This window comes from Dromiciops gliroides, chromosome 1, assembly GCF_019393635.1.
Source record: "Dromiciops gliroides isolate mDroGli1 chromosome 1, mDroGli1.pri, whole genome shotgun sequence".
In the NCBI taxonomy this organism is placed as follows: domain Eukaryota; kingdom Metazoa; phylum Chordata; class Mammalia; order Microbiotheria; family Microbiotheriidae; genus Dromiciops; species Dromiciops gliroides.
In genome coordinates this window covers 546,143,220-546,157,451 of record NC_057861.1, presented here as the reverse complement: position 1 = coordinate 546,157,451, position 14,232 = coordinate 546,143,220, and the positions used below count along the sequence as shown (strand labels likewise).

Below are 14,232 nucleotides of genomic sequence, written 5' to 3'. Positions count from 1 at the left end.
ATCTCTTCCCTTATCACCATCCATCCCTTTCTAAGACCCAGCCCTGGATTATTCCCACTATTCACTCTCTTTGATCCTATACCATGCTATGTAAGGACAACCCTGTGGACTGAGTGCACTCCAAATGTATGTTATGTAATCTTAAAGAGGCCTTCTTTGCTGTAGGAAAATCCTTTTATTCTTCCTTGTTTGACTATTCCATTCCTCAAAGTATCTGTTCTAAGCCTTCTCTTCTCTCCTGATCACCCATATGACCCTTCCTTTCCCTCACCATCCCCAGCAAAGGAGCTCACCAAATACTTCATTGAAAAAATTAAAACTCCTTCTCTCTAACTCTGTATCCCAAATCACCACAGCACCATTTTTTTCTCTACCCTCCTTTGTTCTAGTTTTGGAAGAATAGATGGCCCTTTTCTTTTCAAGCACTAAGTCTTTTGCTTGTGTCCTTGATTGCATCTCTTCTCATCTCTTCATCACTCAACTGAAACTTATCTCTCTAAGGTCACCAATGATTTATTAATTGCCCAATCTGACTTCTTTTCTTAGTCCTTTTTGACCTGTCTGCATCATTTGACACTGTTGACCTCCACCCCTTTCCCTTCCTTTCCCCCAATCAACAAAGGTGAGATGATTCATCATACAAGTGCTCATTCAAACACAAGGGAAAAAAATTATCCAGAATGTCAATAGGCCCATGTCATGGCCTATAAACTATAGTGAATTGATTTCTGTAGGTAGAGCTTTCATTCATTAAAAGATAGAACTTCCTGTATTAGGGAGAATCAAACAGTGACAAGAGCCCCCAATCAGATGATAGAGATCAAAGTTCTGGATCAGGCAGGAAAACTGGAATAATCCTGGATTGAGTAACATCTTTAATAGCTCCTGTTAGGTATAACCAGGGAATCTGGCAATCCATATTTCTCCTCCTCTGACCTCTGTAGTCAGCATAAACAGGTTACTTGGACTTCTGACTCACTTTTCTCTTCTTGGACTTCAGTCTACAAAATTGCTTATTCCTCTACTTGGCTCTCATAGTGGAGGACAAATCAACAAGATGACATAGATGAGGAGAGAGGAGGCTAATTGTGCATCTTCTTTCATCACTCTCTCTTCCTGAGTTTTCATAATGTTGCTCCCTCCTCAGTGTTGGCCCTACCTCATCAATTGCTCCTTCTCAGTGTCCTTTGCTAAACCATTATCTTTATTTTCCTCCATAAGCATATCTGGGGGCCTTATGCTTCTCTCTATACTATTTCTACACACTCCTTTGATGATATCAGCTTCCATGGGTTCAATTATCACCTCCATGTGGATAACTCCCAGAATCTTTATAATCGGCTTCCAGTTTCCTCTCCTGAACGTCAGTTCACATTACCAAACTGCATTTTGGAATCTCCAACTCAATGTTGCAAATGCATCTCAAACTTAATATGCCCAGAACAGAATGTTTTATCTTTCTCAACAAACTATAGCTTCCCTGCTCTTCCCATTTCTGTTGAGGAATCACCAGTCTTCTAGTCTCCCAGGCTCACAACTTTGGTATCATCCTTGGTTCTTCTCTCTCCCTTATCTCATAATACAAAAATTGCTAAATCTTGTCAATTCTACCTTGAAAATATATCTCAAGTCCATCCTCTCCACCCTCATTCAAACTCTCATTACCTGTCACCCGGACAGTTGCAGTAGATTCCTAGCATTTACTTATTTTTTTCCCCAGGGCAATGAGGGTTAAGTGAGTTGCCCAGGGTCACACAGCTAATAAGTGTCCTCCTGAATAATAAGTGTTCAGGTCCTCCTGAATCCAGGGCCCATACTTTATCCATTGTGCTACTTAGCTGCCGCCCCCCCCCCACCTTGCAGTAGATTCCTAATTGGTATTCCAGCCTCAAGTGTCTCCCATCTCTAATCCATCCTCTTCACAGTGCCAAAGCAATATTCTTTTTTTTTTCCAAATTTCATTTTTTAAATGCAAATATTGGACACTATCTCTTTTCTCATAAGTCAATGAATGGGCCTTAAAAAGGTAAAATATCTGATTCTGCTAGTCTTTCTTTAACCAGGGCTCCAAAACTAGCCTTGTGGATCTGCAGGTCTCAAGAAAAGCTCCTAATTTTCTTTTTTTTTTTTTTTGGAGTTTTTTGTGGGGCTATGGGGGTTAAGGTGACTTGCCTCCAGGATCACACAGCTAGTAAGTGTCAAGTGTCTGAGGTCGGATTTGAACTCAGGTCCTCCTGAATCCAGAGCCGGTGCTTTATCCACTGCGCCACCTAGCTGCCCCCCAGCTCCTAATTTTCTTAAAAATATATCAGTAGGGGCAGCTAGGTGGCGCAGTGGATGAAGCACTGGCCCTGGATTCAGGAGGACCTGAGTTCGGATCCAGCCTCAGACGCTTGACACTTGCTAGCTGTGTGACCCTGGGCAAGTCACTCAACCCTCACTGCCCCGCCAAAAAACAAAACAAAACAAAACAATGTATCAGTAGCTTTCTGATGATTTGTTTTGTTTTGTTTTTTAATTAATTTAATTGTTTTCCAGTTACATATTACCTATAAGGATAGTTTTCAACATTTGTTTACACTGGATTTTTAGTTCCAAATTTTTCATTTCTCCCCTGCTCCCTTTTTCCCTCCTCCCCAAGATGGAAAGCAGTCTGATATAGGTTGTATATGTACAGTCACATTAAACATATTTCTACATTAGTCACCTGTGAAAGAAGAATAAGAGCACAAAGGAAAAACCTCAAACAAAAAAAATCGTCCAAAAGCAGAAACGGTATGATTCAATCCGCATTAATAATCCACAGTTCTTTTTTCTGATGTTGAGAATATTTTCTATCTCAAGTTCTTTTTTTTGGTGAGGCAATTGGGGTTAAGTGATTTACCTAGGGTCCACACAGCTAGTAATTATTAAGTGTCTGAGGCCAGATTTGAACTCAGGTCTCCTGACTCCAGGCCAGTGCTCTATCCACTGTGCCACCTAGCTGCCCTTATCACAAGTTCTATTGAAACAGTTTTCGATTATTGCACTGACTGAGAAGAGCCAAGTCTATCTCCATTGTTCATCACACAATGTTGCTGTTACTGTGTACAATGTTCTCCTGGTTCTGCTTCTCTCAGTCAGCATTCAGTTCATATAAGTCCCTTCCAGGTTTCTCTGAACTCCTCTTGCTCATAGTTTCTTACAGCACAATAGTATTCTGTTACATTCATATACCACAATTTGTTTAGCCATTCCCCTATTGATGGGCATTCCCTCGATTTTCAATTCAAATAAATATTCTTAAAGCACAGGTCTGACTATATCACTCCTACTCAAGAAACTTCAGTGGTTTCGTCTTGTTTCTAGGATAAAATATGAATTTCTCCATTTGGCCTTTAAAGTCTTTCATTATCTAGCTCGAGAATACCTTTCTAGACATTTCATATATTATTTTTCCCCCCACACACTGGGTAAGCTTGGGCAAATTACCTAACTTCTTTCAGACTCAATTTTTTCATCTGTAAAATGGGGATTATAATAGAACTTACCTCATAGTTATTATGAGGCTCAAATGAGATAGTATATATATGTATATATGTATGTATATAAGATAGATAGAGTCTTGTAAACCTTCCTTCAAGAAATGACATGATATAAACACACACATATGTATTTAATTTCATTTTAAAAGTTAAATATGGTGACTTTCCTAAGAGAATGTAGGCCCTTGAGGTCAGAGGCTATCTCATTTTTGTCTGTGTCCTCAGTGCCTAGGACAGTGCTTAACACATAATAGGCAGTTAATAGGCACTATTTCCAAGGTCAGAAATCAATGGTTTCAACAGGATCTAGGAGCTCTTAAGCCTCATCTGGCAATAGCGAAAGGGTGAAGCGGTTTATAGGGAAAGGGAACAATCTAAAGAAATTTCCTTGATGGAAAAAAAAGAGGGAAACACATTTATTTTTAAATAGCTACCACCTGCCACTGCTTAATTTAATATTTCACAGCCCTTCTGTTTGTCACCCTTGGAGCTTTGCTGCTGTTTTCTCCCAAAACAGAGACCTGTCATTCAGTGTACTCAGTTCAGGGAACAGAACCTTATTATTTTGTGGCTGGAACTCTTCAATCAGTCTTAGTCTGTACTCCCTGCTGACAGCTGCCTGCTGAGGAGCTCCCCCTAAGCCAGACCATTATGGGAGGGGAGCTAGGGCTAAGAAAAGGGGATTGGCCTTGTTGCCTCAAAGGCCAAATATTCCTAGTTCCTTGTAAATAAAGGAGTAAACCAATTGGTATGCATTAGTGTACCAACCAGCCTACCTTTCTCGATTTCCACACTGGTCTCATTCAGTTCAGATGATTATTTTTTAAGTTTCCAACTCTTTCAAGCACTTTTAACTGATTAGAATGAATTCTATATGCATAAAATGATTGGAGGTGAACTGCTGTTCACAGGACAAGTCTAGCTAAGAACAATTACCTTTGCTGGACAAAAAAGAACCTTAGGATGCATGAAAATGTACATAAAACATCTATAGCATATTCTTGTCAAAATAAATGAAATTATACTTTACTACAGAAATCAGTTTGGGAGATTTCTAGGGAAGACAAATACATTTTGACATAAAACAAATTGGATTATATCAAAGATGCAATCTACCTTTTTATATATCAAATTTTCCTTGACGTTCTCTCATATCCTTGTTGTTGCTGCATGTAATCTTCATCTGTTAACCTTTGGGAACCCAACAGTGTTGTTGTTGTTGTTCAGTGCTTATTGTTCTAGGTTTCATTTATGGAATGGAATGATAGAAACTCCGAATGTCAGTCCATCATCTATGAACAGATTGGTAGAAAGATTTTCTATATCTTGATAAAAGCCTCTTAGATGTGTGGCAGAAATTACTTATTATGGCTTCCCTTTTTTTCTTAAACAGCTTCATGACCAACCCAGATTAGAAACATGTTGTTCTTTGTTTTTCATTATAACATACACATGCTCCATTTACAAATAATACACCAAAATGAATAAAAGTTTGGATACCAAAGTGAAGATCTGTTCCAAATCTTTCTCCATGCAAAGGTCCATGGGTAAAGTCTTTTTCTCCAAGTGGTATGGCATGGTACAGGACACAATTATAATACAGAAGCACTTCTGACAGATCTTTCTTTATAAAATATTCCTAAAACATCCAACTGCTGTTCATATATAGTCATTGACTGAAGTTAACACACTTATTTTCCTAAACTGTAATCATGAACAATATTGAGACATATCAGTTTCGCTTCCAGGAACTGGAACTGGGACTGGACACTCCAGGGAAAATGAGGCCTGTTGAAGTGGTACCACTAGTGCCCACTGGTTGAATGTTCATGTGTATCTGCATGTGTAGGGGTTTGTAAATATCATAACTGCCCATTCAGTGTTGGATTAGTGGGCAACATGCAAGAGTAAGAGGAGGTCTGGCTGGGGACTGGGGGGTTGCATAGGCATGTTGTTCACCATTGTGAAGCTGGACATGGTTGACAAAGAACTATATGTTAAGGCTATGTCTGACTTACCCAACAAAGAGCCTTACATGAAGGAAGAAACAGGAGTGGTGAGTTGTGGGATTGGCTGCTGGACACTTGTCCTGAAGCTAGGGCTGAGTGTGTTGCTAGCACTGCCCTCAGTTTCTCTTCCTTTCTCCATTTTGCCTTTGATTAGAAAACCATACTTTTTTCTTGCTTCAGGTGGGTCTACTTTGGTAGTTAGTCTCTCTCTGTCAAACACATCTGGGTAATGGGTTCTTTCAAACTTTTTCTCCACAGCCTCGATTTACTCTTGGGTAAAGAATGCTCTATTACTTTGAAGTTTTCTCTTCCTTACATTGTCTTTCAATTCCTTCTTTGTACCCTTTATCTTCTGTACATTTTTAATCTGAAAACTTCATTTTCCTTAACAGAGAAGATGGAAAGGTGGAAGATGAATAATTTAATTTTCTATCCTAAACATTGGTTCTGTCTGTTAGTTTTCCATTTTTTTGTTTCAAGCATAGTTTTGTGCCATACCAGTCAAATTACCCCCAAATGGCATATTTGTTTCAAGTATAGCTTTAAAAAACTCTTTTATTGTTTTGTGGCACTTTGGCAAGGCTCAGTTCATTCTGTGCTTTAGACTACTTCATTATCTTATCACAGGAATGTGCCAGTCTATTTTGTCCTTCCTTAATTATATGAATGTTTCTATTTTTTGTCATACATTTTAAAAACCTGAAGTTATCAGAGAGCTCTCAGTGTAGTTACATCAGCCTCTTTATGTGCTCTCTCCCTAATTGTTTTTTCTCACAGGGATCCTTCACAACTGCATTGCTGGAATTAGATTTTTGGAGAGCCTCCCATTATTATTTTTTTTTCCAGGGCAATGAGGGTTAAGTGACTTGCCCAGGGTCACCACAGGTAGTAAGTGTCAAGTGTCTGAGTCCAGATTTGAACTCAGGTCCTCTGAATCCAGGGCCCCCACCTCTCATTATTCTTTTTATTTTTATTATTTTTTCCACCTCCCATTATTCTTGAGCCATTTTTACTTTCAGATTCTCAGGCCAGGGGATCATTATTTTTCTAAACTTTTCAAAATTTACTTTTTTAAAAAGCCTAAGGTCTGACTATATGTCTGGCTATACTCAGAGCTCTCCTATGTACCAAGAACATAAGAATAACAATGAATTTCTTCCAAAGTTCATTTCCCTTCCATTTCCTGTAGTTGTTTAGTATCAGAACCATAGTAGCAATTCCACTTGTTTTCTATGGCTTCAGTAATGATTCTTTTCCCTCTGACTCCAAAGCTCTTTTCTTTTAGTTTTAAGAAGACCATTTATTGCAGGTTGGAATTTATGGAATAGACATTTTTAAACAAAAGCAATGGTCCTGCCATCCTTGTTTCTCATAATAAGACATCTTTACAAAAGAAAATCCAATAACTGGTCAACTTTTAAATTCTGACAATTACAGATTTTGTTGTTGAGGAAAGATCCCATAGTTCTTTTTATGTGCTTCTTTTATTCATTTATAATTTTATGTTAATTATCTGTACTGTGACATTTAAAATCTAATGTTTGTTGCTTTAAATTAGAAGTTTTGGCACTTGTCTTTGGGCATTAAGCCTGGTCTGGTTCTTCTTCAAGTCCTCTACCACGAGCCTGCTTTAGCCACCAACTGCTAGAGCAGACTGTGTATGGAAGCTTTTTATAGGTCCGAAGGAGAGGGAGTCTTTCCACACTGCTATAAGCTGATTGGTTAGCATCATCCAAATCCATTGGTTCACTGGACTTGAGAATGACCTCATGTTGATGTCTTAGTCCACAGCCTCTGAGAACAACACCACACTCAGGGTCAGCCAGGTGTGGTCTTGATTTAATCAACCTTAAGTAGGTTCTCAGTCAGTCTCACCCAATTCAACCAATTCCAAATCAATCTTCAGGTGGGGCCCCCTGGGTGTCTACCAATCCCATTATTTTCTCACAGTATATATGTTATTTTTATGTAAACAGGATGATGAATTTCATGAGGACTATAAGTATGTCATTAAAACTTTTTCTTTTAAAATTTTTTCTCTCAATTACATGTAAATTTTAAAAATATTCATTAAAGTTTTTTGAATTCCAAATTCTTTCCCTACCTCCTAAATTAGATCACTATGGTTATTTACTACTGTATATTGTGTACCTAATCTGTTCCACCAATTCATCACTTTCTTTCTTAGCCAGTACCAGATTGTTTTGATGATTACAGCTTTGTAATACAGTTTGAAATCTGATACTGCTAGGCCACTTTCCTTCCATATTTTTCATCAATTACTCAGACTCCCATAGTTCTTTTTCTGTATGTGGAGAACATTTTCCATCATGAACCTTTTGGCACTGTCTAGGAATCACTGTGGTTGCTGAAAGAGCTAAAGTCTATCACAGCTGATCATCACACAATGTTGTTGCTACTGTGTGCAATGTTCTCTTGGTTCTGCTCATTTCACTCAGCATCAATTCCTATGTCTTTCTAGGTTTTTCTGAAATCTGCCTGCTCATTATTTCTTACATCACAATAGTATTCCATTACATTCATATACCACAATTTGTTTAGCCATTCCCCAGTTTATGGGCAACCTCTCAATTTCCAAGAACAGCTACAAGTATTTTGTACATATGGGTCCTTTTCCCTTTTTTATGATCTTTTTGGGATATAGACCTAGTAGTGGCATTGCTGGGTATGCACAGTTTTGTACTCTTTGGGGTATAGTTCCAAATTGCTCTCCAGAATGGTTGGATTAGTTCACAGGTATATTATTTTTTATTTATTTTTTTTTAGTGAGGCAATTGGGGTTAGTGACTTGCCCAGGGTCACACAACTAGTAAGTGTTAAGTGTCTGAGGCCGGATTGAACTCAGGTCCTCCTGACTCCAGGGGCCGGTGCTCTATCCACTGCGCCACCTAGGTGCTCCACCACAGGTGTATTCTTGACATATTTCCCTTTTGATATACTACTGTATCATTCTTTCTTTTCAGCTGATGCCTTTTTTTTTTTTGTGAACAAAGCATTCCTTCTTTCTACTACTCTATTGCATTTGTGAATCCTATGCTACCAAGTCTTAGTGATAGGGAGGAGTTCATATTTGCCTTCTTTTGTTAACAAATCTCAAATTTGCTGTCTGCTACCTCCACACTCTGTATGTTGATATATACACATCCAGACGTAAGTATTGTTCCTGCATTTTTTATCCAGTTATTTTCTCCTATGAGTACTGAACACTCCCATCATGCCTGGAATTAAAGGTTTATCTGTGCATTCTGCTCTTCCCCTCTTAAGCATATGTCAATAGTCAGAGGATATGTCAATAGACAGAAAGGAGAGGTTAGAAATTTGGGCCTTTGTCTGAGCAATTAAAAGTAGGGGACACACCCAAGTCTATGGAAGGGGGAGTCAGAAAACTAAGTTAAAAATCCCTAGGGAATGGGGTACCAGCAATAAGAAATGAAGTTGGTACTAAATCAACTGCCTTCTGAGGCAGGGCCTGGCTTATCGTTCTTGTCTAGGGCCAGAACCAGTCTCAGAATGAGGGTAGTAGGTCTCAGCTTGCCATCAGAGAAAAGTTGCCATATCTTTCTGGAGTAGAGGTATGGAGGTAGACAGTCCTTGACACTGAGGCTGCTCAATTTATATCTTTTTTGTTTTTTGTTTTTTTTGCAGGGCAATGGGGGTTAAGTGACCTGCCCAGGGTCACACAGCTAGCAAGGGTCAAGCGTCTGAGGCCGGATTTGAACTCAGGTACTCCTGAATCCAGGGCTGGTGCTTTATCCACTGTGCCACCTAGCCTCCCCCTATATCTTCTTTATAACTGTGCACAGTAACAAACTGCCTGGATCAATTGCCAATCTTGGCGGTTGGTATGAAATCAAATGTCTTCCCCTCCTCATCATTCCCTTTCTTTCCCTTCATGTGCCCTCATTTGTGGTCTTCTTTGGTTCCCCCCTAGTATTTTGTTGCTTAAAGTGCAGTCGATTCCAGCTTAGATGGCTTTTTATTCACACAATCTTTAATCTTCATCCTTCTTCCCCTCTCTGCTTCAAATATGAGTTTTAAAATTACCTGAATCATGAGTCATAAGTGTAAGAGTAGTGTTAATGATATGGGCATATATCCATATCAAAGAAGAAGAAAGACTTAAGTTTTGAAATGAGTTAGACAACGTGCAAAACCAGAGCCATCAACTTTTAAAGTCTTTGAAAGTCTTCAGAAATCTCAGCATTCTCTTCCAGTTTTTTCTTTTTCCTCCTCCTCCTTATCTTCCTTTTTTCTTCCTTCTCCCTACTTTCCTTATTATTTTCCCATTCTTCCTTTTTCTCTTCCCTCATTTTCTTCCTTCTTTCTCTCCTCTCTTCTCCTCCCTTTTCTTCCCCTTCTCCTACTTCTCCCTCTTCTGTCCTACTTTATTCAGTTTTTCTCTCTTTTCTCTTCCTCTTCTCCATTTCCTACTCCTCCTTCATTGTTAGATTTGACTCAAGAAGGCCTGAGTCCAAATCCCACCTCAGATGCTTACTAATGTAAGGGGTTAAAATTCTAGCTAGTCTGTCTGAACTATCTACCGAGTGGTCGCCATTAAATTATAAGCTTTAGCAAGAGTTAGACTTTTAAGCATTTATTAAGGAGAATAAGAATTTGGTGAAGAGAAAGAGAAAGGCCTAGATTCATTTATCTCGTAAAGGGAGAGTGTGCATTTCTAGCTCCATTCTCCACCAGAGTCCTGACGAAAGAGAGCAAGAGAGCCAGCCTCACCCCTTCTTCCTCCCCACAAGCAAACATCACTTCCTGACACCAAAGAAAAGCACATGGCTTGCCCTAGGCACCTTTTCCTCATGGCTGAGCTTTCCTACAGTAGCTCTCCAGCAGGTGGGTGTCATTCCAATTGCTACACTACCCATGTGTCCTTGGGCAAATCACTTAAACCCCTGTATCCTTCAATTTTCCCTAGCTGGAAAATAAGGGATTTGAATGATTGTCCTTTAGGGCCCTTTCTAGCTCTAAAAAATAGAGGATTCTAAGAGTTCAACATCTATGAGCCATCATCATTATTACCATGATTGTTGTCATAAAATATTTCTTGACTTCCTTCTTTTAGGATCCTCACGTATAAGAGTAGAAAATTCTATCAATTCTGTTTGATTCTTATGCTTTCCAAAGAGTCTACTTGACACAGAACAATAGGAACCCCAAAAATTAGACCTGGAAGGGACCTTAGATATGATAAAAGTCCAACCTCTTCATTCTATAGATAAGGAAACTAAGACCCATGAGCTTAGATGCTTTGCTTAGGGGTCACATAGCTACTGAATGTCTAAGGTGGGATTTGAACTTTGGTTTTCCTGACTTCAAGTCTAGTGTTCTATTCCATATACACTCTGAATTAGCTGCTTTATTCCCTACACCAATATCTTTCAATATGTAGGGAGATTGTGGATGATATATCAGTACATCCCTTATTCTTGCTACCTGGATGGCCCCATATCATTTACCCCAATCATACACGTATCTGATACATTGTATCTTTAATACTATTAAATTATTTAATATTAATTAATTAAACACCATTTAATAGTATCTTTATTATCATGAAAATTTCAAAATATACAGTATTTCAGCTGTATAATTGCAGGTTAAAACAAACCCTTTGTGGTTAGCTAGAAATTTTAACCACCAATTTATAACTCTGGCTCTATAAGAAATAGTGTTCTGGGTGACAAGAGTGATTTGCAAAACCAACTTTTGGGAAAAAAAACCCTCTTTTTTCAGGTAAGGACTTGCTTCATTTTACTCTCCCTTCATGTGGCATTAAGGACTCATCTTTGTAGAGGTCAGAGCTTTAATCCTTCAACTTTCTTGAAACATGGACGGAGCCACAAATTTGAATGGAGAAAAATGGGTGTTTTTGTAATCATTGTCAATTTGGCCAAGGCTGAATTCACTCCCACAAACAATAAGCACTTGGCATCTCTTGGCAGGCTTTCCTTGAGTCTCATTAGTTCTCCAAATGGAACAGCTGCTGCCAAAGCAGTTTCTTTCCCTAGTTCCCCTCTCTTTTACCCCTCCCCTTCACCCACTGCCTTCCCACCTCCCTTTGCTCAGTCAAACTCTGGAGGAATTTGGTCCATCTGTGCTAGTGCTTACAGGCACCACAGTGACTTCAGTCTATCTCCAAAAGGCCATATGTAGCCAAGCTAAACCATGGCAGAAAAAGCAATATCTATAGTCACAGCTGATAGCCAAGACATGCCAAGACTCCATTGGATGGAATTTCTCTCAACACTAGTAAAGAGCCAGGATACAGGAGGAAGAATTAGTGAAAATCATATCCTAATGACAGAAGAGATGTTTAGGCAAAGAGAAGCATTCTCAGGTCTTTCTTTTCCTTCATTTTCTGGATCTATGCCTACTGTGTGTTTCTACCCATTCAGAGGGGTGGTGAGTGCCTACAAATTTTTGGTTTGTTATCATGACTAATTACTGACTGCATTTGCAGTTAATGAAGAGTTCATCAAGGAAAAACTGATCATTCCCAGTTGACAGTTTATTGCTCCAGAGTGTTTGTTGCCCTTTAGGGATTCATCACAGGCAAGAAGTTAGAGTCCTCTTCTTTTGTACAAAACTACTGTCCTGTCTGGCCTGACAGAGTGAAGATACTGACTATGTTGGAGCAACATGAGACTATCCATCGTTTTAGGTTGCAGGAGACATTGGCATGTAGATGTAGATCCATTGGGGAAAACAGAATTCACTGTCCAAATCGAATTCTAACACCTGTCCTGTCATCCTGTTATCAGAGAAACAATCTTTGGCTCCTAGGTATAGAATCATAGAATATGAGAGATGGAAAGCAATCTCAGAGATGATCTAATCCAAACTGCTCTTTTTTTTAGGTGAGTGACCCAAGGCTTAGAGAAATTGAGGGAATTATGAAAGAAAGGTCACATAGTTACTTGGCTAGATAGTGACAGAGATGTGACTAGACCCTAGATTTCTCGACTCCCCAGTGCGTTTTCCACAAACCTTTACTTCAATTAATATTTATTAACTGCTTATGATGACCAGAGCACTATGCTAGAAGCAGGAAGCACCTCAATAATGATAATGATAGATTGATAACAATGGTATATTTCATCGGTAAAACATCTTATTCTTTCATAGTGAATCCATGATCTCATTCTAAAAATCACACTCTACTGGCTCATCATCATGAGGGGTGCCCTATTTTCTCAAAGCTCTGATGAGCTCTGATAGGTCCTAATATTCTGGAAAGGGGCTATATGGTATCAGTGACAGGCTGGATTTGTTTTCTGAGAACTAGACTAATTATGTATGGGCTGTTTTATTAGGAAAACTGAAGGACACAAAAGAATTATATAGTCATAGATGATATTTGTTGTTCAGTTGTTCTTTAGTCCATTTCCAACTCTCTGTGGACACCCTTTGGGGTTTTCTTGGCAAAGATACTGTAGTGGTTTGTCATTTCTTTCTTCGGCATGTTTTTATAGATGAGGAAATGGAGGCAAGCAGGGTTAAGTGACTTGCCCAGGGTTACACAGGTAGGAAGTATCTGAGGCAGGATTTGAACTCATGAATATGAATCTTCCTTATTCCCCCAGTGCTCTATTTATTGTGCCACCTAGCTGTTTCTACTGGGGGAATTGCAAAGCCATTAGAAAATTCTCTAAAAATAAAAGAAAGTGCACATACAACTATTATTATCCTCACTTTACAGGTGAGGAAACTGAGATCAAAATTACAATCCTATATAAGTTAAAATCAGAATTAGCTAAAAACCTGTTTTCCCCTAAGCTTTTTACAAGTGTTTTCAGGAGTTTAAAGATAAGATGCAGGCTTCCAAGGCTCATTGATTTCCATTTTCTCCCAGATTTAATTTTTAAAAACTTATTTTCATTTCCAACTTTCTCTCACCTCCCCATCCCCTCACCTATTGAGAAAGCAAGAAATAGGAAACCATTACAAAAGATATCCCCCACATTAACCTTGTCAAAAAATTTTTGCTTCAATCTTCACTCTGCATCCATCTACTCTCTATCTAGTATGTTGTGACATGTTTTATCATGAGATCCTTGGAATGACTTGTTGAGTATTGTGTTAGCCATTACTCCTAAGTTTTTCAAAGCTGTTTGTCTTCATAATATTGTTATAATACATAAATTATTCTTATGGTTCTACTCATTTCACTTTGTATCAGTTCATATAAGTCTTCCAAGGTTTCTGTGAAACCATCCTCTTCATAATTTTTTTTTGGAGGGCGGGGCAATGAGGGTTAAGTGACTTGCCCAGGGTCACACAGCTAGTAAGTGTCAAATGTTTGAACTCAGATTCTCCTTGAATCCAGGGCCCGTGTTTTATCCACTGTGACACCTAGCTGCTCCACCCCATCATCATGTCTTACAACACAAATAGTATTCCATCACATTCATATATCAACTTGGTTAGCCATTCCCCAATTAATGAGCAGCACCTTCAGTTTCCAATTCTTTGCCACCACGCAAAAAAGGTGTTACAAATATTTTTGTACACATGTATCCCTTTCCACTTTTTTGGACCTCTTTGGGTATAGACCTAATAGTTGTATTGCTAGCTCAAAGGTTTAAGTCATAATTTAATATTTTTTTTAGTCCACTGATTTAAACAGAATTTTGAGACTGTCTACATTTGCTAGGGAGTCTCCTGCT

At 38.8% G+C, this 14,232-nt stretch overlaps 1 pseudogene; it reads right to left on the bottom strand.

Moving 5' to 3' along the window:
• Nucleotides 1-5,234: 5,234 nt before the first annotated feature.
• LOC122751505 overlaps nt 5,235-14,232 on the bottom strand; it is a 42,837-nt pseudogene continuing 33,839 nt past the window's right edge.